Here is a 21,065-nt window from a genome sequence, read left to right on the forward strand (position 1 = left end):
GAGACCTGAGGCTGTTGGGCGTCCTCCATGCCCTGGAGGACCCGAGACAGTCAGTGTTCGAAAGCGCGAAACTGTCTCCAGTGACACAGCTCACCCATATCTGCTGTCACTACTGGCCATTTCTCTGAAGGTTCCTGAATAGGGAAAGGACTTGTGGGCAGGGCTAGGAGGGGGAGGATGATGAGGGTCAGTTGGGGAGAGCAAGGAGACAGTATAACGGGAGGAAGTAGTCTAAACCTCTGGGGTATAAGGTTGTCGATATACACTTCCCTTCGTGGAGAAAGTCTGCTTTAACTCATGGGGGTTGGGAGAGCACCCCCACCTTTGAGAGATGTCAGAGAAACCGCAAGAAAAGACCTGGAAGCTTTGCCCACCTGAGTGGAGCCTCAGCACGCTTCCCTGATGCTGCTCCCCATGCTTGCCGGCACAGGCTGGCCCAGATGCCTAGAGCTGGGCACGGGCTCTCTTGCCATCCTGGATCTGGTGATCCTAGAGACAAGCACCCACCTTCCCCTGACATCTATGCCCTTAAACAAATGGCATTTCTTTTAGCATCCACTGTCACTGGCCTCTTGCTGTAACAGATGCTGCTCCCTGACCCAAATATGAAGAGCCCTCAGCCCTCAGCTGGGTTCCAGCTGCCCCACACAACCTTCCACAAAGAGCAATATCTTTGGAACATCGCTGGGTGATTCTTAGTGGCATGGAGGCCTCGGCACTTGGGATCCCAGGGGAAGGTCGCAACCTCCACCCCAAAGCTCAGACTCTGTCCTTCACTGCTCCTCCTCTTTAGCTTGAAGTCACTTTGTGCTTTCAAAGACTTGTTTCTTAGGAACCTTGAGCCACAGGGATGTGGGGAAGGCAGAGCTGACCCTGGGCAGCCCACCTGCTTATCTAGAGTTAGTGTATTGCGCTGTCTGTCCCTAACTATCCCAAAGCTGGACTCAAACATGCCTCACCTCCTCTTTCACCAAATGTGCCCTCCATGGAGGTCACAAGCTTTACCAGATCTTCAGGAGGAACTAGGTATGGTGGGAAACACGTGTCACCCAGGCACTCAGGAGACTTGGGAAAGGAAAGTCAATAGTTCTAAGCTGGCCTGGACTATAGAGCAAGACTCTGATTGCTGAAGGCTTCAGGAGGTGGTGGGGGGGAAAGATATGCTAATACTGATAGTGACCCCGAGAAGCAAGGGGCAGCTTAGAGAGTCAGCTGGCCACAAAGCCCCTAATCCTTGCTAGGAATTCTGAGTCTTCTAACGGTTTTCTCATCTGCTGTGGCTCACCTCACAGCTCATCCAGGAAGTACAGAGACTTCTCCGGAGGGGGCTAAGGTCCTGCAGACCTTCCATGGCCCCTAGATGCACCAAGCCTCTGGCCCTATCAGCAGGGAGGTTCCTGGCAGCCTTGTCTTCCCGTCTCCTGGGAGACTTTCTGTGGGGCCTTGGCCAGACCTGGAGTCTGTTCCTAGCCCAAGCAGCACAGCAGGTGTGGGGATCTAGGGACCTCTCCAGGCAATAACCCCCTCCACAGGCAATTAGTTACTATCAACAGGTGCTGAGCAACTAGCCAGATGGGGAACTGGGCACTTATTGGGGCTATCACTATCAAATTGATCATCACCACGTTGATTTTTAAGAGTTTGAGCTCAAAGCCTGGTGAGCCACAGGTTCAGCCCCAAATGAACAGAACCTTTAAAACGGTAGATCAATCTCACCTGCGTTTACACTAAATTTAGCAAATGGAGGATACTTCTGGCCCACTGGCTCAACAAGAGTGCCTGGCCCTTTCAAGTGCCAGTGTGCACCTCGGGCTCCGATACCTCCGGGTGTGAAACTTAGCACCCACCCAAGTGCCGCTGCCTAATGAGGGCTCTCACTCCTACCTCATACAGGAGCCGCGTCCCCACCCTTTGAACACCCAAATGGGTTCACAGATGGGTTAATTCTTATCCTCTAGAGGACTGATAAACGTGGCTTTATTGAGAGTAAATAAATGGTCATAGATGATTGTTGGCCCAGAAAACATCTGTCTGGCAGGCTGAGCCATGCAACGCTTCTAACCCTGTTACATATCACAGACACAGGGAAGGTAGGTAGGGCCAGAGGTCACCTCTGTCTATCTAACTCCAGCTTCCTAAACACGATCAGCAGGTCAAAGGCTCAGTTTCCCCTCCTGAATCCCCCAAATGTGTCCTACTTCAGCATGGCTGCATTTTCCTTTGGGGTCATCCTCTCCCAAGCTACTCACCAGTTCTAACAAGATGGGCCTTAGGGCCTTAGGTGGAGAGGAATGTCAGAAGCCAGCAACCAGGTGAGTCTCGCCCGCCCACTGGGTAGCTATGCTGCCCTCTAGTGGACAAGGCAAGCAGAGACCTCATACTGGCTGCTTGAGAGCTAACAGAAGTTTCAGGGATGTTTGGGAGAAGAGGCTCCAAGGAGCTCTTAGGTCACCAATGGTAGGCTGGTGACTTTACACTGCCCTTCCTCGTGGCCACAGAGCAGGTTCCCAGGGATGAACTGGTTTGGGCATGTAGGTTTCACCCAGGTTCTCAAGGGAGCCTCTGAAGTTTTAGGCATGGACATGTGTTAGTTAGAATGTGTCTCTCTAACTCTAGCTTGTGGCCAGGAGGGAGGTGTCATGTGGAGGCTCCAAGGCACCTGAACCCAGCTAAGTGGTTGCAAGTTGAGGCCATTCCCTATGACAGCAGAAATAGTATCACGGGACCAATAACACTATAGACCTTCCCAACAGAGATGGAAAAAAAGATTCCTCCCATTCCTGAAATGGCATTGATTTGGTTATAATGACACAAAATTGGCCCTACTCTTTCCTGACTCCTGACCTAAGCAACCCAGCAGGATGGCAGGAAGATCCTGACCTCTTATCCTATACGTGAAAAAGAAATGAAGGCAAGCTATATCCCGTATACAGCACCCAATACAAAAGCCCCATTCATGACTTGGCCCACATCCCAGCCCTGCACACAAAGGCTTCCAGAGCCCCGCAGGTACCAGCTCTGAAAACCCAGAGCCACCCTGCCCACAAGAAGCTCCCAACTTGCATTTAAGTTGGAAGTCTTCCTTAGCAAACACTGTCTTTTTTTTTTATGCATATAGAGTATTTTTTATTTAATTTTATATAACAAAGTCCAATTAAATGAAAACAAACATTTATACACAATATTTGGGAATTTGGGCGTCGTTCTTTCCAAACTACTTCCTGCTGCAAACACTGTCTTATAAGCTGTGAGGGGTGACTCCTGTGGCTGGTTATAAATGGCTGAGACCTGCTAGACCCCAGGTGCCTGCTTCATGACCCCAGGCAGATAAATCAGCCTCTGGGCTCCCCACAGTGACCCAGGGCCAGTAGCTTTTGTCCAAGGATTCAGGTTTCATGGCCAATATCTTTTCAAGTTGAAAGACCCCAGGTATCTCCTTGTGGCTACTTGGGGTAGGCCCACCTCTTTGAGAAGCAACTGTACACTGTTTCTCCAACCAGAAAGTGTAGTCTCTTCCCTCCCCCAACTTCTTTCTCCCTGCCCACCAACTTAAATCAACTGGGAGTCTTATTCAACTGGCCTGTTTTCCTTAACATGCCCTGGCATTTTATATTCCAAGTGGTCCCTTCTTTCTGGGCACTACAAGATGCTCCAGGCTCCCTTCTCCAACTCTGGGTTGCCCATTTCTCAGTTCTGGAAGATGGCCTGAAAAACAGCCAGGATGTGGGTGTGTTTATGCTGCTGGGATGACCTTGCACACTCTTGATGAATCAATCAGGTGAAGGGGGATGGTCAGCTGCCCCATGTGCCCAAGTGCATGTACCAGTCTGTGTGCACAGGTCACTATGCATGCTTAGGTTAGTGTGTGTGTGTGTGTGTGTTGTGCAGACTGGACTCAGGTACTGACTGTGTGTGAGAGAGAGAGTGTGTGTGTGTGTTGTGCAGACTGGACTCAGGTACTGACTGTGTGTGTGTGTATGTATGTGTGTGTTCACCAACTCATTTATATACACATATATAGACTGCCACAGAAAGAAGTCTGGGGGACTCAGACAAACCCCTAGAACACTGACAAAGACAGCACACAGTGTTGGTGGGGGGGGACTCTAGTGCCAGGGAGCCAGTGGTTACTTTGTTTCACGGGCATTGGATACTGTATATCTTTCTATGATATCAGCTGTAACAAAGATCCCTTGAAAATGTAAGGGTGGTCCATCCTTGGACTGGCCATCTGGATGCCTCCATCCTTGGACTGGCCATCTGGATGCCCTGAGAAGCCACCTGCCTGGACCCAACTGATGTGTTTCTGTGAGTTGCCTATGTTTATGGATATTGGAGAGAATCACAGAGAGGAGGGTGCTGGATTAGACTTGCTATTCTTTCTTTGTGCTCTCTGATGTTCTTCCAGCATAAAACACTGTTTTAAAAGTTACCCTGAGGCTGGTGAGATGACTCAGTAGTGAGAATGCTTGCTATGCAATCATGAGGACCTGAGTTCATGTCTCTGGCACCTATGTAAAAAGCCAGGAGTTGTGGTGTGTGCGTGTAGCCCCAGCAGAGGTAGGCAGAGATGGGTGTGTCCCTGAAAATCGTGGGTCAGTCACCTCCTGAATCAGTGAGTGTAGTTCAGTGAGAGGAAGTAAGTCAGAGAGCGAGAGGGGGAAGAGAGTGAGAGAGAGTGAGAGAGAGAGAGGGAGACCCTCAGTCTTCTCTTCAGGCCTTCAAGTGCACTCACAGCATGCACACAGGTGTACACATGAACACATCATAAACACATGCACATAAGAAGTTACCCTGGCATGGGATATAAGGACAGGAGGGGCCACACCCATCCCCTGGCCAGTTCCAGCTCCTCTCTAATGCCATTTCATAGCTAGAACTCGGTTCAGTTGGCAGACAGGCCATTGTTCCATACCCTCAAGCCAGAACTCTCGTGATGCACCTGGCTCTCCGGCTGGGCTGGGAACATGGACCCCAGAATGCAATGACCCAAGGACACTGGGGGTCCTGGATGCATGTCTTCTGAGCAGGCTTGCTTGATGCCAGTGAGGCCACTGGTGTGGAGACAATGGGGGCTGACTCTCCTTACTTTCACTGAACTTAGCCCACAGCCATCACCAGGACAGTCCCTCCTGGTTCTGAGGGAGTCCCATACCAAAGCAGAGACCACAGCAGGCACAGGGGCTGTGCACAGAGCTCCACTTTCAGTCCCAGGCAGGGAGGCATCCGAGTGCTTCGAGATGAAAGATTGGCCCTTTGCAAACGAGGACCACTAATGACTATTTAGCACGTCCATAACTTTACCAACATAGCCAGCCTGAGAATCCCCAACGACGCTCAGTCCTTGATTAATGCTAATGGGTTTTCTCACCAGCTGTGAAAATGCATTTTCCATAATTTAGCTGTCATTACAATGGGAAGGATTTATAAAACACACACACACACACACAACGCTTTCAGAGACCCTGGAGGGGAACTGTCCGGGGAAGGCCTAGAAGCAGCTGGCCTCACTGTGGAATGCAGGCTGCTGGCCACGCCTAGCCAGGAAAGGATGATGCTGAGGGCACACTGTATCCCCTGAACCCTGGACCTCACCAAGTGGAGGATGGGACCGAGACTGTGGACCAGGGCTAGGGCTGTGAAATAGAGCCAGGTTTCTCTTCTGCCTCACTGGGAAGCAAGGCCAGCAGGAGCCACACCATCCCCCAGCCAGGTCCAGTTCCTCTCTGGTTCCACTGCATAGCTAGAACTCGCAGTCCAAGGACCAGGCTCTTTCAGAACCACTACACTCCATACCTCTCCACTCCCAGCTCCTCCATCCCTGGAGCTTCTGGAGGGTCGCAGTTTCCACCTTGATAACAGGAACAAAATAAGACAGGTTTTGAGACAGAGGAAACCACCTGGCAGATAGCAGGGCCTCAGAGAAGGAAGGGAAGAAAAGATGGGAACAGGGAGAGGGAGTCACTCCCCTCCTGCCCCTAGCCTTGAGTGTCTAAGATGGAGCTTCAAGAACCACTGGTCACCAGCCACGCACAGAAACTCAGAGCACAGGACACAAAACCTTCAAGAGGAGACATTCTTATTGAGAAAGTTGTTTTTAAAGGAATAGAGGCCAGAAGGCGAGAGAGAGAGAGAGAGAGAGAGAGAGAGAGAGAGAGAGAGAGAGAGAGAGAGAGAGAGAGAAGCCTCTCAAGGGCCTAGTGGTGAGTGATCAGAGTGCAGCCAGCAAAAAGCTTAACACCTCGGACTGAGTAATATTGTGGCCCCAGGCTGAGGGCAAGAGCCCCAGGTGACCACACTGATGTCTGGCCCCCTGACCACAGCCTTCTGCTCACCTCCCCCCACCCGAGGGGCTCAGGCAGGGCAAGCCTTGCCCCACCCCCCTGATTTCAAACACAAATGAGTATCTGGAAGTAAGTTAAGAATGGGGGTGAGTGGGGGAAAGGTCTAGAAGCAGACCAGCATCGAATCAATTAATGAGCGTTCTTCCGAGCCCGGTGCACGCTTTGCCTTCAATTAGCGGATCTCGCTGGCCCCTGCTGCAGGCCCGGAGCCTTCGCCGCGGAAACTTTCTCCTTCTTGTTTTAATCTTTCACCGAGCCCGGCCTTTCGCCTCCAGCCCATCTAATTGAAACTAATCTTCGCGGGCAAGGCCTGTCTCTCCTCCTAATCCTCCTCCAAGGAAGTTCACATGGTCCCAATTACAGCCACACCGGCCCCTTTTATTCCCGCCCTCGTCTCCCTCTGCCAGCCTCATTTTTTGAAAGTCTACGTTATTAACTCCATGCTTTCGAGTTCCTGCCCGTCACGGGCCGCGAGATGCTATCGCTGGCTGCCGATGGATAAGGTTACCACGAAAGCATTTTGTGGGTTACGTTTCGCACAAAGGCGATAGAGGGCATGATAGCGCAGAACCGGTGAGCTCCGAGGGGGAGGGGACCAGGACTGCCAGCCCAGGCACTCAGATGGCGCACTTGCAACCTGCAGGCTGGGGAGCCAGGAAAGGGCTCTGGAAGCGTCCTGGGGAGGAGAGGAGGGGCAGATAGGGAGAGGGGGCATCAAGCAGCCCCAGGGAGAACATTACCCCAGTGCCAAGCCATATGGTCCCAGCCAGCCCCCTGCTGGAGGCTACAAAGTGGGAGATGGGGGTCCCTTGAGCTGGCTCCACATTACAAGGCAAACGGAAATCCTACATTTCCAGGCTGTCGAGAATGTCAAGTTTCCGTGCTCCAGGCTGGAATCCCACCAGCACTGTATAGGCAAGCTGGTTATCTTGGCTGATCAAACCTCAGATTGGCAGCTTGGGATGTCTCTGATTAATTTTTTTTTTAAAGAGAAACTGAAATAATCATTAGTTAATGAAGACATCTGGGCCAAAATTCCAGAACTACAGGAGAGAAGCAGAGAAATGGACCACCACAGGGTGATCAGGTGGGGAGAGTCTGGACTGACCAATGCCCTGCTGCAGAGGCCAAACCTCCACACGCTCGGGGGAAGGATGACCAGGGAGATGGTTCAGGCCTCAATGTACTTCCACGAAGACCTGAGTTTGATCCTTCACACACTTGTAAAAAGCTGTGTGTGGTGGCCCTGGGTGGGGGAAGGGAGCACAGGAGGAGGCTCCTGAGGGCTTACTGGTCAACCAGTGCAGCCGAATCAGAGAGCTCCAAAGAGGCTATCTCAAAAAACAAGATGGAAGACAATAGAGAAAGACACCCACACTGAACTCTGGCCTATACACACACACACACACACACACACACACATCACACACACACACACACGTGCATGCGTACATGCCTAAGAAAGTCTATTAACATCAAAAATGTAAAAGTCTGTAAAAATACATTGCTATCAAAGCTCTGCCCAGCCCCACCAGGGTCTTGAGCAAGAGTCCACCCTCTTGTGATGACTTCCTCACAAATGACTGACGATCATGAGGTGGGTGTGACTCCATCACCTACCGCCACCCTCAGCGTAGCCTTTGGATGCCAGCCAAATCCTCGGCACAGCAGCTACGAAGCACAAAGGACTGTGGGGAAGTCCTAACCAGACCCTCCCTTCCCCATCAGCTAGGGAAGCCCACTCCCCTGTCTATCAGAGCAGGATACAGAGTCTGCATTCTAGGTTCAGAATCCTTGCTGCTTGACTTCCTAGGTAAGTTGTGAAACTGATGGTGAGGACTGGCCTGTGAACCAAAGGAAGCCGTGAACAGCACAATGACACATCATATGCCCTAAGCCCTTCCGGGTTAGCCTGGGAGTCCCAAGCTCATTGAATTGTGGCATCTTCTTTCTGGGAGCCCCAGAGATGATCGTATAGCTACTTCCAAGTTTGGATATTCCATGTGTACCATGGGGCCTTGGTTCCCTCCCCGGGCCAGGTAGGAAACAGATAAGGAAGTAGCCTGAGTTGGAGGTATACAGCAACCCCAGAAGAAGCCCCTCCGGAGCCTCAGTTCATTAGACACTTCTCTAGCCTTCAGATTCTGCACACTCCTGCTCCATCTGGGCAGTGCCAAGACCCCACCCAGTAGGGCTGATTCTGTCCCGAAGCTGGGATCCACAGAGATCCTAGCAAACAGTAGACAAGAAAATGACTCATCCCATAACATGCATAGTTCAAAATTATACTGTGTACAAAATAAACATACACAATTCACATTTGCCAGTTAAATTTTTTAATGTAAAAAAGCAGGAAGAGAAACAAAATATAAGACAAAGCCCTCAAGATGGGTGAAGTGGAAAAGGACGTGATACAACCAGGGTTGCTAAGGCATACAAGCACCTTGGGGGGTGTGGCCACTGGAGCTCTGGACAGCTGGCAACACCATCTTCCAACACCTTTGTGAAAGGACGCAGACAGCCCACACCTACCTAGGCATCTGCTGAACACATGAAAAGGTACTCACCTGGAAGGATGCAGGTAACTGAGTGGCTGGCCGGGTGAACCACACTGGAAACCACGCAAAGAGCAGGAAGGGCTGGCGGAAAGTACCCTGTGGCCCTGCTGGATCTGAACAAGCGTGGAAGAAGGGGTGGATGAAGCCTGCGGTTAGTACCTGACTATACACACTGGACAGAAGCAATGGGTAGACACATGCAATGGACACGATGTGTGAATTACAGACAGGCAGTTTGGAGGGATGGATACTAAATAATAAAAGTCACCAGTGCCTAGTAACACAAGTGTATCAGAGAACAATTAGACTGAGAAAAAGTATCGGGACCTCAGAGGACACATTTACCCTCCTGTAAAACCCAAAAGAATGTAAACTAATCTGCAATGACAGGAATCTGATCTTGGATTGCCTGGGGTGGACAGGAGGGAGGAGAGAATTTTCAGGGGATTTGGCCAAGTATGTAACTTGAAGGACAGAACACTTAGAGGACTGTACAGTTATCTGGTTACATTTTATAACTGTGGTTAAAGTGTGTGTGTGTGTGTGTGTGTGTGTGTGTGTGTGTGTTATTGTATCCAAGACTGGAAAGACAGCTAAGCAGTCAGGAACACTGGCTGCTCTTCCAGAGGACTGGATTTGGTTCCCAGCACCCACAGCATGACTCAAACATTCTGTTACTCCAGTCCCAGAGGATCTAACACCCTTGGATTCCATGGACACTGCACACATGTGGCACACAGACATACGTTTGAGCAAAACACCCATACACGTAAAAGAAATTGTGAAATTACTATACTGGTCATTCTTCAGTGAGTAGTTCGGTGGCATTAAGTCCATTTGCAACCGCCAAGCATGATGGCGAACACCTGTAATCCCAACACTCGGGAGACTGAGGCAGGATGATTGCCCTGAGTCTGCGGTCAAGCAGGGCCTGCAAAGTGTGTGCTGGGTCAGTCAGAGCTTCATATCGTGGCCCTATCTCAAACAGCAAACCGTGAAGTACATCCATGTCATCTGACTATCCTTACGTCCCCAGAGCCTGGCTTCTTCCCAGGCTGGAGCTCTGTCCACATTAAACAGGAGCTCCACAGCTGCTGCAGCCAACCCTCCACCTCTGTCTCTGCCAGTCCTTGATGTCCTTGAAGCTCTTCCAGGTTGTAGCTTGGGACCTAAGTACCTGCATTCTGTTACTGAGCGGTGACTCTGCGCAGGCTGTTTCTCCTGCCACCTATTTATTCATGGACGTTTAGGGTGTCTGCTTTTGGTGACTGTAGAGACTGGCCTTGGTCTGTGGTGCACGCATGCCCAACGATGATGATGGCTGGGGCTCACAGCCACTCTGTTCACCATCATCGAGAGAACGCCATGCTGTTTTGTACTAGCTTCTTCATAACCCATCTCCCGCAGCAGTGTGAAAGCGATCCAATTTTTCTACACCTATGTACCCTTAATATTTACTGCTTGGAGTTTGGTTTTGCTCTTGGTTTTCCTCTCTATTAGCAGTCCTAATAAAATGCATTTCAATGGTTAATTTTAAAATGTGAACGATGTCTCGATAAAATAACCGAAATGAGAAAACAGGAAGTAAAGCCCTGAACTCTATTCCTAACACCAGGGAGGAGCTCAAATCCTACTATGCAATGCAAAGTTCTCACAGAAGCTGAGATCTCCTCTGGCCCCTCCTAGGTCTCCACCTTTCTGTGGCACCAGACTATGGGACACCTTTGTCTGGATACCTCTTGTCCAGTGTTCACATGGTGCCTTGGAGAAGAGTCTTTGTGGTGGCAGCAAGATGCCCACTCAGCCATCACAAACCACTGCCCATAATCTGAGCACTCTCAACTCTGCTGAAACAGACAAGCCCCAAGGCCTAAAGGGCCTTCTGGCTGAAGAGATGCCACTCGCCAGCTGAGACATGAGAGTATGAGCCACCAGGAGAGTGTCTAAGCACAGTGTCCTGGAAATGCTGTTGGCAGATACCTCAGGCCTGCCTTTGCATGCTGACTCCCAGTGCAAAACTAAGACTCACTTCAGGCCACCCAAGGCTTCACCCTCCCACCTGGGACAAAGCATTGTTGCCTCAAGAAAAGAACTGTACTGTCTTCTGGCAGCCATGATAGTGGCCGAACAGACCCAGGAGCCCACAGAACAGAACAGACGGAAGCTAGTCCCTGCATCTCCCACATGAGCTTCTGCAAACCTAAGAGAAAGTGGCAGAGTATAGGAATATGAACCCAGAAGCGATACCTGAAGAGGAGCTGTGGAGAGCCCTAAGGATGTATAGTCTCCAGCTAACACCCCAAGAACTGGATGGAGCCAGCTAAGCAAAACGCCTTCCCCTCCAGGCAGCGCCAGCACAGGAAAGGCCTCCTTTCCCATCCGGAAGTATTCTGAGCTCCAAACACATCTTCAGAGCTGCAGACAGGTGGACAATAGGGTGGGGTAGATATAGGTGGCCAGCTGTCCCAAATTGCCCAGGGATCAGAGATTCCCAGGACTATCAGTTTTAAATAAAACTCCTTAAGAAACACAAAAGACCCCCTCACACTTAGGGGCATGGGGATGGCTCATGAGATCCCTTTGACTTCCCACTGGGCTCAGACAAGAAAAGCCAATCCATCCCAGACAGCCTAAGCCTCACCAGGCCCTTTCCCTGTGAATACAGAGTCTATAGCAGCCATGCAGGCCACCATGGAGCGACAGGGATGGGCTGAGGAAAGATAAAAGTCAGAGGCTTTCTCTGTGAACCATTCCTTCTGTTAGGAAAAGTGTGGAAATGTCAGACGCCACACTGATTCCCTGGAGGAAACAAAGAACACGCCACTAGAGTGCTCAAGCTGGGCAGTTCAACCCAGTGAAAACCAGAAGGAAGACTGTGGAAGTGAGGCCGTGATGCAAGGCTGGGATGAGGGAGGGACCTGTGGCCTCGTTCCAAGGTCACCACACGTGTTAATCAGGCTTTCATTACCCTGACAGGTACCTGAGAAAAACTATTTTAAGGGAGAAAACTTCCTTGGCTAAGAGTTAAAGAGATCTCAATCCATCCCTGGCTGGCCTCTGCTGCTTTCACAGCCTATGGCATAATATCATAGTGGAGCCAGGATGCTCACTTCATAGGAGCCAAGGAGAGAGGGAGGTAGCAGGAAGAGAGACAGAGACAGAGGAGAGAGAGGTAGCAGGGAGAGACACAGACAGAGTGTGCCAAATGCCTCTCAATAGTCCCACCATCTGGAGACCCAGCTACCTTCTGAGCCTGTAGAAGTATTTCATACTCAAAAAGAGCCATCGTGAATAAGACCTTGCTGTGTCCCCTCCCTGTTTTCAGTGGTGGGCATGATGGTTCACATGAGTGAGCACGTATGTTCCCAGAGAGCCCATTATTGCAACAGCTTTAGCTGAGTTCTGGGGATTTGAACTCAAGTCCTGGAACTTGCTTGTGTGAGTCCTTTCCCCAGCCCAAGCAGAAAGCATAAGTAGCTAGAGATATCCAGCTGGGAGTCACATCAAACTGGGAAACACAAAGAAAATGACCTGCAGAGAAAAGAAACAACCTAACAAGTGATAGAAGATACTTGTAACAACACGTCTGAAAAACAGGCTGACATCCAGCATGTACAAGGAACCGGATTCAACAGCAAGAGAATAAAGGACCCAATTTAAAATTGGGCAAAGGACCAGAACAGACATTTCTCAGAAGAAAGCATGTGAGTGGTCGACAGCTGTGTGAAAAACGCTCAACATCACCAATCATGGGGGAAATGAAACTTAAGAGCCGCAGGGAGGCCGTGGTGGGTGGGAAGAGAGGCTCTGCCGTTTGTGCTGTGAACAGTGTTGTGGTGTCTCTGGTGAACATGTGCACACTTCCACACTTGTGTTTATCACCCTCCCTGTCACCTCTGGGCACTTAACTGCCTCCTTTAGCTCTGTTCCCTATACTGGAATCCCCATTCCCAACACATATGGCATGATGTGCCCCTGCATGTAGACGAGTCATGTGACCCTCAGGCCTGGCATCAAAGCAGCATGCTGAAGGGCATACCCTGTGACCACATCTCCAGACACGTCTTTCTTTATCTGTGCATTCAAATGAGCAGGGCACCTTGGTTTGAATGACAATGGCTCATATATTTGAATGTTTAGTCACCAGGGAGCGACACTATCTGAAAGGATTAGAAGGATTAGCAAGTGTGGCCTTGTTGGAGGATGAGTATCACTGTGGGTGGGCTTTGAGGTTTCAAACCCCTATTTCAGGCCCAGGCTGGCTCACTCCCTCTCAGCCTGCAGATCAGGATGAAACAACTCTTAGTTACAATGTGTTAGCACCATGGCTGTCAGCATGAAAATGGACTAAACCTCTGAAATCTTAGGAAGCCCCCAATTAAATGCTTTCCCTTGTAAGAGTTGCCTTGGTCATGGTGTCTCTTCCCAGCAATAGAACAGTGACTGAGACAGTGAGTGAATGGACATGGTCACTCTGTTCCCTCCAGGCTACCTCCTGGAGTTTTTCAGGGCCCCTCTTCTGTGCCCACAGCCCGCTGGTCCCAAGGCCACCTTCCCCAAGTAGGGTCCACAGCACAACCCTGTCCTGCTCCTGTGCAGAGTTCCTAGAAGCAACAGAACAAAGGATTTAAACTCTTCTGAGTCACAGAACAGGGACACTAAGCCCCACCTGTCCCTCGGGAAATCAAGGACACAGGCTGCTCTGCTAGTGCAGATACGGTTGTGAGCCAAGAGTGTTCGGCACCCTCCTCAGCCTCACGGCCTGTCTGTCTGACCACAGTGGTGCAGTGTGCTCTGCACAATTGTTATGGAGCTCTGATTCCTTCTCAGATTTTGCAAGGCTTTGAAAGGCACCTTGCTGCTGCTTCTAGGCATACAGTGGGGATGGTGATTTCTCCTGCGGGTCCCGGAGCTTTCCTGTTCAGGGACGCCGTGCTTGTATCTGACAAAGCTACCTAACAGATAATGCCCTGAAGATGGGGGGGAGGGACCTCCAGACCCCAGTGCAGCCCTTCAGGAGAAACTTATGATGCTTTACCTAATGGGGTTTCTGTGGGAATTATAATTAATCTTAAATTTCACATTAGTGGATACAAGGCAACCAAATGACTTTTTCATCCAAACACACACACACACACACACACACACACACACTCACACCTGCTTCCAAAAATCCACCTGACCAGTGGTTGAGACCAGTGACCCCGGGGCGTCCTTCAAGAAACAGAAGTCCCAAATCCGGAAGGAAGTGTGATGGCTACAGAGAGAGCAGGGCTTACAGGCAGAGTGGCTTTGATTTGCAGGACTCAGGTTGGCTGCTATGTGGCCCAGGCTGGGAAGGAATGTCCCAGCAGGTGTGGGGACACAGAGAACAGCCAGAACACCTCTTCTGCCAAGAGCTCACACTCTAGGGCAATAAGCTGAGAGCCTGGAGTTGAAGCTTTTATCAGCCGCAGTTTTGCCGGGTGATCCTCCTCAGGTTCCAGAAGTGTCTGTCCCAATGACTCTGGTGTGGCTGGACCCCTCCTGCCCCTCTGCAGTCCAGGCCTTGTGCTGCTCTCTCCCACCCACCAGCCCATGGAGCCACCAGGACAAGGCCTCATATACCTGGACTTCTGGTCTTAAATTCGGAACCCTTGATCCAGGACCTCATTTACAGCCACAAAACCTGGGTCTGGCTAAGAGGAAGTTGGGCTTCTGGAAGTCTCTAGATACTGTCACTCTGCCCCTGGTGGACACAAGGACTGACAGAGCAAGGCCAGCCCTGGTTCAAGGTAGAGAGATCAAGTCTCCCTTCTCCCCCATTACACTCCTCCCCCAGGAGCTGGTAAGCTTCAGTCCCCAAAAGTCTATTCCAGCCCTGCGCCCACCTCCACCCCCCACCCCTGTTGCAGCTCCCACGCCACCAGCAAAACCTCTTCATCCATAGCTTCCTCACAAGCCCAATCCCCCTCCAGGCCCAAGCTCTGGAAAACCGGCTCAGCCTCCTAACCTCTGGGCTGGTGGACAGCAGCTACTTAGGTCCCAATTCCTCAGTGGAGACCTGCCAGCCCAGAGATCCCTGGGTTTCCTTCTCCATTCCCACCCTGCACCTACCATTAGCTAGGGGTTGGGCTGAGGTTCAGGAGGACTCTGACATGCAATGCCAGAGAATGAGGAATTTCTTGTAAGTTATCAATGCCATGGACAGACGGAGGGCAACAACAGCATGGCAAGGGGCCCTTAGGGAAGCCCCAACACCAGAGACAGACCCCATGTGCATACGGGGGCTATCTGAAGAGACTCAGAGCCCACGTGGCAGAAGAGGGGGCTTCTTGTACCGATTGACAAGTGGACCACAGCAACAGCAAATGTGTGCTGCCTGGCTCCCTGATTCCCAGGCAGGAAGCAGGAAGCAGGAAGCAGGAAGCAAGCAGGTGGGGAACAGGATATGGCTCGTCTTTGATGAGAGAGGTCTTGACATTCTCTGTTAAGAGAACTAGCTCACAATGTCCCAACAGGGCACCTATTAGTAACTGTGACATTATTTTCTTACACACGCAGACATTCTCTAACTACTAAACCCATGAAAGGCCAGCTCTTGGGGGAGAAGGATAAGTGGAAGCCAGGTTGGTGGAGGAGAAGCTGAAGCATGGACAACACATCTGTCCTGCATCCACAGGTAGCCAGAGGAAATAAAATTGCCCCTCCCCTAAAGGCGGTTAGACAGATGTGGCTTGGAACTTTGCCCAGGTGGAGGTGTCCCAACGGTGGCTTCGGAGTGTAGGGTTTCTCCAGCTCCTGATCTCTCCATGTCTGCATCAGCCATAGGGCATCCAGGCCAGAGGGATGGTGATATAGGACTTTGCCTGGGTTGGGGGTAGGGGTGTATATGTGGAATGTGTGCATGTCTGCACATTTTGAAGCACACGTGTGTACAGTGCATGTGAATGCGTGTGGAGGTTGGAGGCCATTGTCTTCCTTGCAGTGCTCTGTTTTACTTACAGAGGGGTATCCTATTGAGGCCAACTAACTCCACTGCCAGATCTCTGGGATTATAGGCAGGCCTCTATTTCCACAGTTTTTTATATGGATGCTAGGGGTCTAGACATTGGTCCCTATGCTCATGTAGCAAGTGTTTATCCACTGAGCCATCTCCCCAGTTGTGGAGGCCATTTGAAACAGAAAAGTCACCAAAGAAAAGCATACAGACGCAAACCACATGGCACCCACAGACCTTGAGGCTGGCGATTGTTTGTAGACGGAGCCGAAAGGAGGCATCCCCGTCAGAGCCTCACCTGGGAAATGAGCTACAGGAACTCAAATTTGTCATCACCCTTCATTATCTGGAAATGGCCTTCAATGTACCAGGAGAACTGGCCTGGGGATCACAAATACTTTGGCCAATAGACAAGGTATGTGAGATTAGGAGTCCAGCTGCAGACACCTTACCAATGCTCAGCTTGTCAGGATCAACTGGATGGTAACTCACACCTTCCCTACAATCCCTCAGCCTTGTCTGAGAGGAATCAAGCCAGCATGCATTGCCACCACCAAGGCCTCTGGTCCACAGAGGTCCCTGTCGTGGTGCCTACTGACTACTGCAGCCCCCGGTACCACCTAGGTCCTAGTTGCAATACCTGACAAGAGCTGCAGTTTCCTCGTTAGACCTGCTCTGTCCCCTCCATGTGGTCCCCTGACCACGGGGCAGGCAGCATCCTCAGTCTGCACAAACCACACTGAAGGGCAAGGAGGCTGGACTGCAAGTCTTCAACAAGCCCAGAGGTCAGCTCTGGGGAACACATGCTACTGTCCCCTGACGTGGGGTGGGACTTGAGGGACTGGACAACAGAAAGCCATAGCGGACAGGTGTCCCCTAAACCAAGGCCAGGCGAGACGCACAGGAAAGTGGAGTGAAGAGAGGCTTCCTGGGTGTCTCCATTGCATGGATGTCCTGGGTAATCACAGCAGCTCCCCTCCAGCCTCAGGAGCCCCACACTTAGTAAAGCACAGCACAGCCAGAAACCCCAATGGCTAACCAGGCCCAGCAGGACTGGAGCACAACAGACAGGGCAGGGGCTCACTCTCTTCCTGAGGGGCCCTCGTCCGGGAAGTAGGCTACTGCGGAAGGACACTGGCCCTGCTCACTCCCTACTGCAGGTTAAGGGGACGCACCCGTGAGGCCCAACACTCCTGCCCACTACTCAAAAGAGCCTAGTTTCAAACGGGTGGGGAGGCATCTTCAGCACACTCACTCCCAGCCTGGAGGGCTCTATCAAGGGAGAGTATGTTTTATTAATATAGGATATTAAAGTTTAATACTGTGATTACAGGGAAAAATGGAACTTCACCTTCTAGGAGTATTAGAGGATTCCAAAGAGAGCCTGTGAATGAGAGGGACATTTATCACCGCTCTGCAGATGGTCTCTTCCAGTTCTCATGCCCCAGGCAAGCACCCATAGCTTGCCAGGGAAGTCGAATGTCCTAATTGCCCCTCATAGGGGGCGCGGAGGCTGAAGTCACCTGGAAGGATGTGCAGATGAGTCGGGGGCACCAAGATCCAAAGAGAGTACTCAGTATCCCTGGATGGGACTGACACAAAACCAGTCCCTTGGTTCTAGGATGAGAAGGTGAGGTGTCGTGGTGCTACCCTACATAGAAAAGTGAGGGTCTTCTTATAATTTGGGTGCGATGGTCGGAGTGCAGGGCTATGCCCTGTCCCATAGAAGCCAGAAGAATAGAGGGTATTGAAAGGTCACTGATGGAGGGCTCGAAATAAGCAGGGCCACTGTTGCCTTGACTGGGCAAACACCCAAAGGACCACTTAGAGGCCAGCCACAGCTCGAGGCTCCTCCTACCTCTCATAGCCACAGGCCTTCCTTGTCCTGGCTCCTTGCATCTATCTGCCAGAGAGCCACTTTTCTATCCTCTCCCTAAAGTCCTGCCCTCCCCTTTCTGTCCCCACCCCCACCCTACCCCTAACAGGACTCATGGTATCCTGCACTCCGCCCTGTTCAACCACGCTTGTGGGGTGGTGAATCAGTGAAATGGACGGACACAGCTGGGAGGGTGTAGCTATCACCCTGGCTAGGCCCATGTGCCAGGGCCACAAGCCAGGCCTGGTGGCTTGTGAGAGACCTCTGTCTCTATCAGTTCTGGAAGGCTACCATCCAGATCACAGCTTCCCAAGCTACAGGTCACTACTCTGCCTCATAAGGGTTAGCAGGGTCACAGGAACTTGGCAACAGCAATACCAAGTGACTAAAAACTAACTCGGAATCGCGTGTCATGAACCCAAGGTGTTTCTGGCAGTGCCTAACCACTTCACATCCGTGACCTAACGGCAGTCTTGTGCACTCTGCACTCCACGTGCCGTCATGTGTCATATCACCAAGGATGGCAGCCTGAAATGCCTTCCCTCAGGTTAGGAACTGTTCGGCGTCAGGACTGAACGGTGTTTTGCACTCTACACAAACGCCTCTTCTCCCTTGCAGAAACACGCTGAGGGTGGTGGTCCACGCTGTGATCCCAGAACTTGAGAGGGGGAGGCGGGAGGATCGGGAGTTCAAAGCCAGCCTGGGCTGCATAGGGAGTTAGAGTTCAGCTTATCTCAGCAAACAAAGACCTGTCAGTGTTTCCCTGATCTCTCTTCAGCACCTAAGTGCCAAGCTAGTGTGTCTTTGCATGGGATTGTGTCACAGTGTTTGACTTTAAACATTGCTATTTGAGTTGATGACTTGTGTTTCATGAGGGGAGAAGAAAAAAAAAAAAAAGCCATTCAATGAATGTTGGCTTAGAATTAGGACAGAATTGAATCTCTACCGACTTCTGAAAGAAGCCTAAAACATTCTTCTACCGTGTTTAGTGCTGCGTATCTGTGCAAAGCAGAGTTCTCAGCACCGAAGACAGAAAAATCAAGCGTCCGTCAATTCTGCAAGACACTGAAGATGCTCTGTGTCCTGCAGTAGCAAATACCCAGCTGAGACTTGTGTAGGAGTAAATGAGGAGATGGAGAGGTGGTCAGTGGGTAGGAGCACTTGCCTCACAGCACGAGGACGTGAGTTAGGATCCCGGCACCATGGAAAAAGCTGTGTGTGGCCATGAGCCTACAATCCCTTGGCTGTGAGTGGGGTAGGGCTGTAGACAAGGGCATCTTGTGGACTCGTTGGCCAGCCAGCCTCGCCAGAAAATCACTCCAGGTTCAGAGAGAGACCCTGTCTCTGGGGAATAGAGTGGAGAGTAATAGAGGCCTCTTCAAGCCTCTCTACTCAGTTGTTCATGGGTTTATGCACCTGTACACACATGCACCACACACACACACACACACACACACACAGGGACAGAGACAGAGAAGTAAACAACACATCTATCTCATTAGTATGCAAATGTGCTCCCATCTTTACAAAAACTATATTTATACCTAAGAGTCATTTTAAAACAACAAAATTCTTTATTGTATAGTCTCTGTAAATGTTCTACTTACATACCTATATTCCCAGGGCCACATTAAAATTTTCTTAGACAAGAGGGGGTCATAAGTGAAAGATTTCTATGAAGCCTTGGTCTAGATCAGAACTTTAGAAGGCTCAGTGTTGGAGGGCTGTGTCCCCCAGAGGGGAAGTACACCTTGTTCTCACAGGGCAGCAGTAAGGGGCCATGGTCAACATGGGAAGGCTTTTTATAAGGACTCATCTGGACCCCACTGTCGGGGAGACAGGCCCTCATCTTCTCCCTGTCTCTCCTTAAAGGCCCACTCTTGGCACCATCCTGTTGGCCGTATGTTTCAACACTTGGTCTTTGGAAGGGGCACATTCCAACCATGGCAAAAGACAAAAATAAAAATAAAACCAGTCATCTGATGGCAAATGCCTGCGGCTGGCACACCTTGTGCATGCACCTCACACGCACAGAAGGCATAGTTAACCAACTCCTGCACCATTGCTGCCCAGAACCTTCCCCAAACAGCCAGGAATGCCACTTGGTCAACAAGGTGTCTCTCTGGAGCTGGGATGGCCTGTGGGAAGTGATGGGGCCTAGGAGTCCCTGGGGTTCTCCTCAGAAAGGATGGAGGGACACCTCTTTTCTGACGATCCTCTCCCACTCCGGCGTAGGTAACCACCGCCAACCTGTGTGTCAAGATCCAGCTTTGGGCTGGGGACACAGTGGGTAATTTTTTATTTTAATTTTTGTAATTTTTAATTCCTTTATGTGTATAGGTGGGTTTGGCTGCATGTGTACCCGTGTACTTTATGTGCACCTAGTGCCCTCAGAGGACAGAGAGATCCCCTAGAACCAGATGATTGTGAGCTACCATGTGGGTTCTGAGAGTCCAACCTAGGTCCTATGGAAGAGTAGTAGCAAAAGCTCTTGGCAGCTGAGACAACTCTCCAGCCTGGCACACTTAATAGGAGCCTATAAGTGGGAGAGACCAGCCTGGGTAGGGAGCCTTCCTGCCAGCCTCACCGTCTCACCTTGGGAAGACCGCAAAGTTCATGCTCAGTCTGTCGAGGACAACCCAACCCAGGTTTGGACCACCTCAAGAGACAGGACCTCTGGTGGTCGTAGACTGAAGGGGGCGTAGAGGAAGAACTGTGAACCCTGGAGGGCTTCACAGACTGGAAACATTATCTGGGCCACCAGGCCCTTCCTGGGAAGTAGTTAGTGTAAAAAGTAGCGGGAGCTGTGAATAGAAACAGCTGTAGCCCCCATGGAGTCAGCTAGGACCTCACTCAGAGGTGAACCTCAAGGCACAACCAGGTGTTCAGGTGGAGATTCTGTGAGGAAGCAGAGCTGGGAGGACCCTAGAGGCCAGAATCTGAGGAGGGTCAAGGAATCGAGGCATTGTCGCACTGGCTGATGGACACAGCTGCCCTCTGCCACCGCCTGACAGGTTAGAGAGAGGCAGGGCAGGGCAGGCTCACAGCAGGAATGGCACAGGGAGGGCCCTGTCAGTTGCTTCTGCCTTTGCAGACACTCCCAAAGGACAGGCTAGGATGGCGGTGACCTTGGCCACCCTGTGACCTGGGCTCAGGAAGAGCTGGGAGATGAGTTCAGGGGAGGTGCCGACCCAGGAGGGCTGCCTGGAAGAGGGGAGCCATGACCACTGGTCGGGCGAATAGAATGAGCGAGTGGGCAGAAGGGCTGTGGAGGGTACACCCAGAGCTCCCACACAGACGTACAGACG

Source organism: Phodopus roborovskii, unplaced genomic scaffold, assembly GCF_943737965.1.
Source record: "Phodopus roborovskii unplaced genomic scaffold, PHOROB, whole genome shotgun sequence".
Classification (NCBI taxonomy): Eukaryota; Metazoa; Chordata; class Mammalia; order Rodentia; family Cricetidae; genus Phodopus; species Phodopus roborovskii.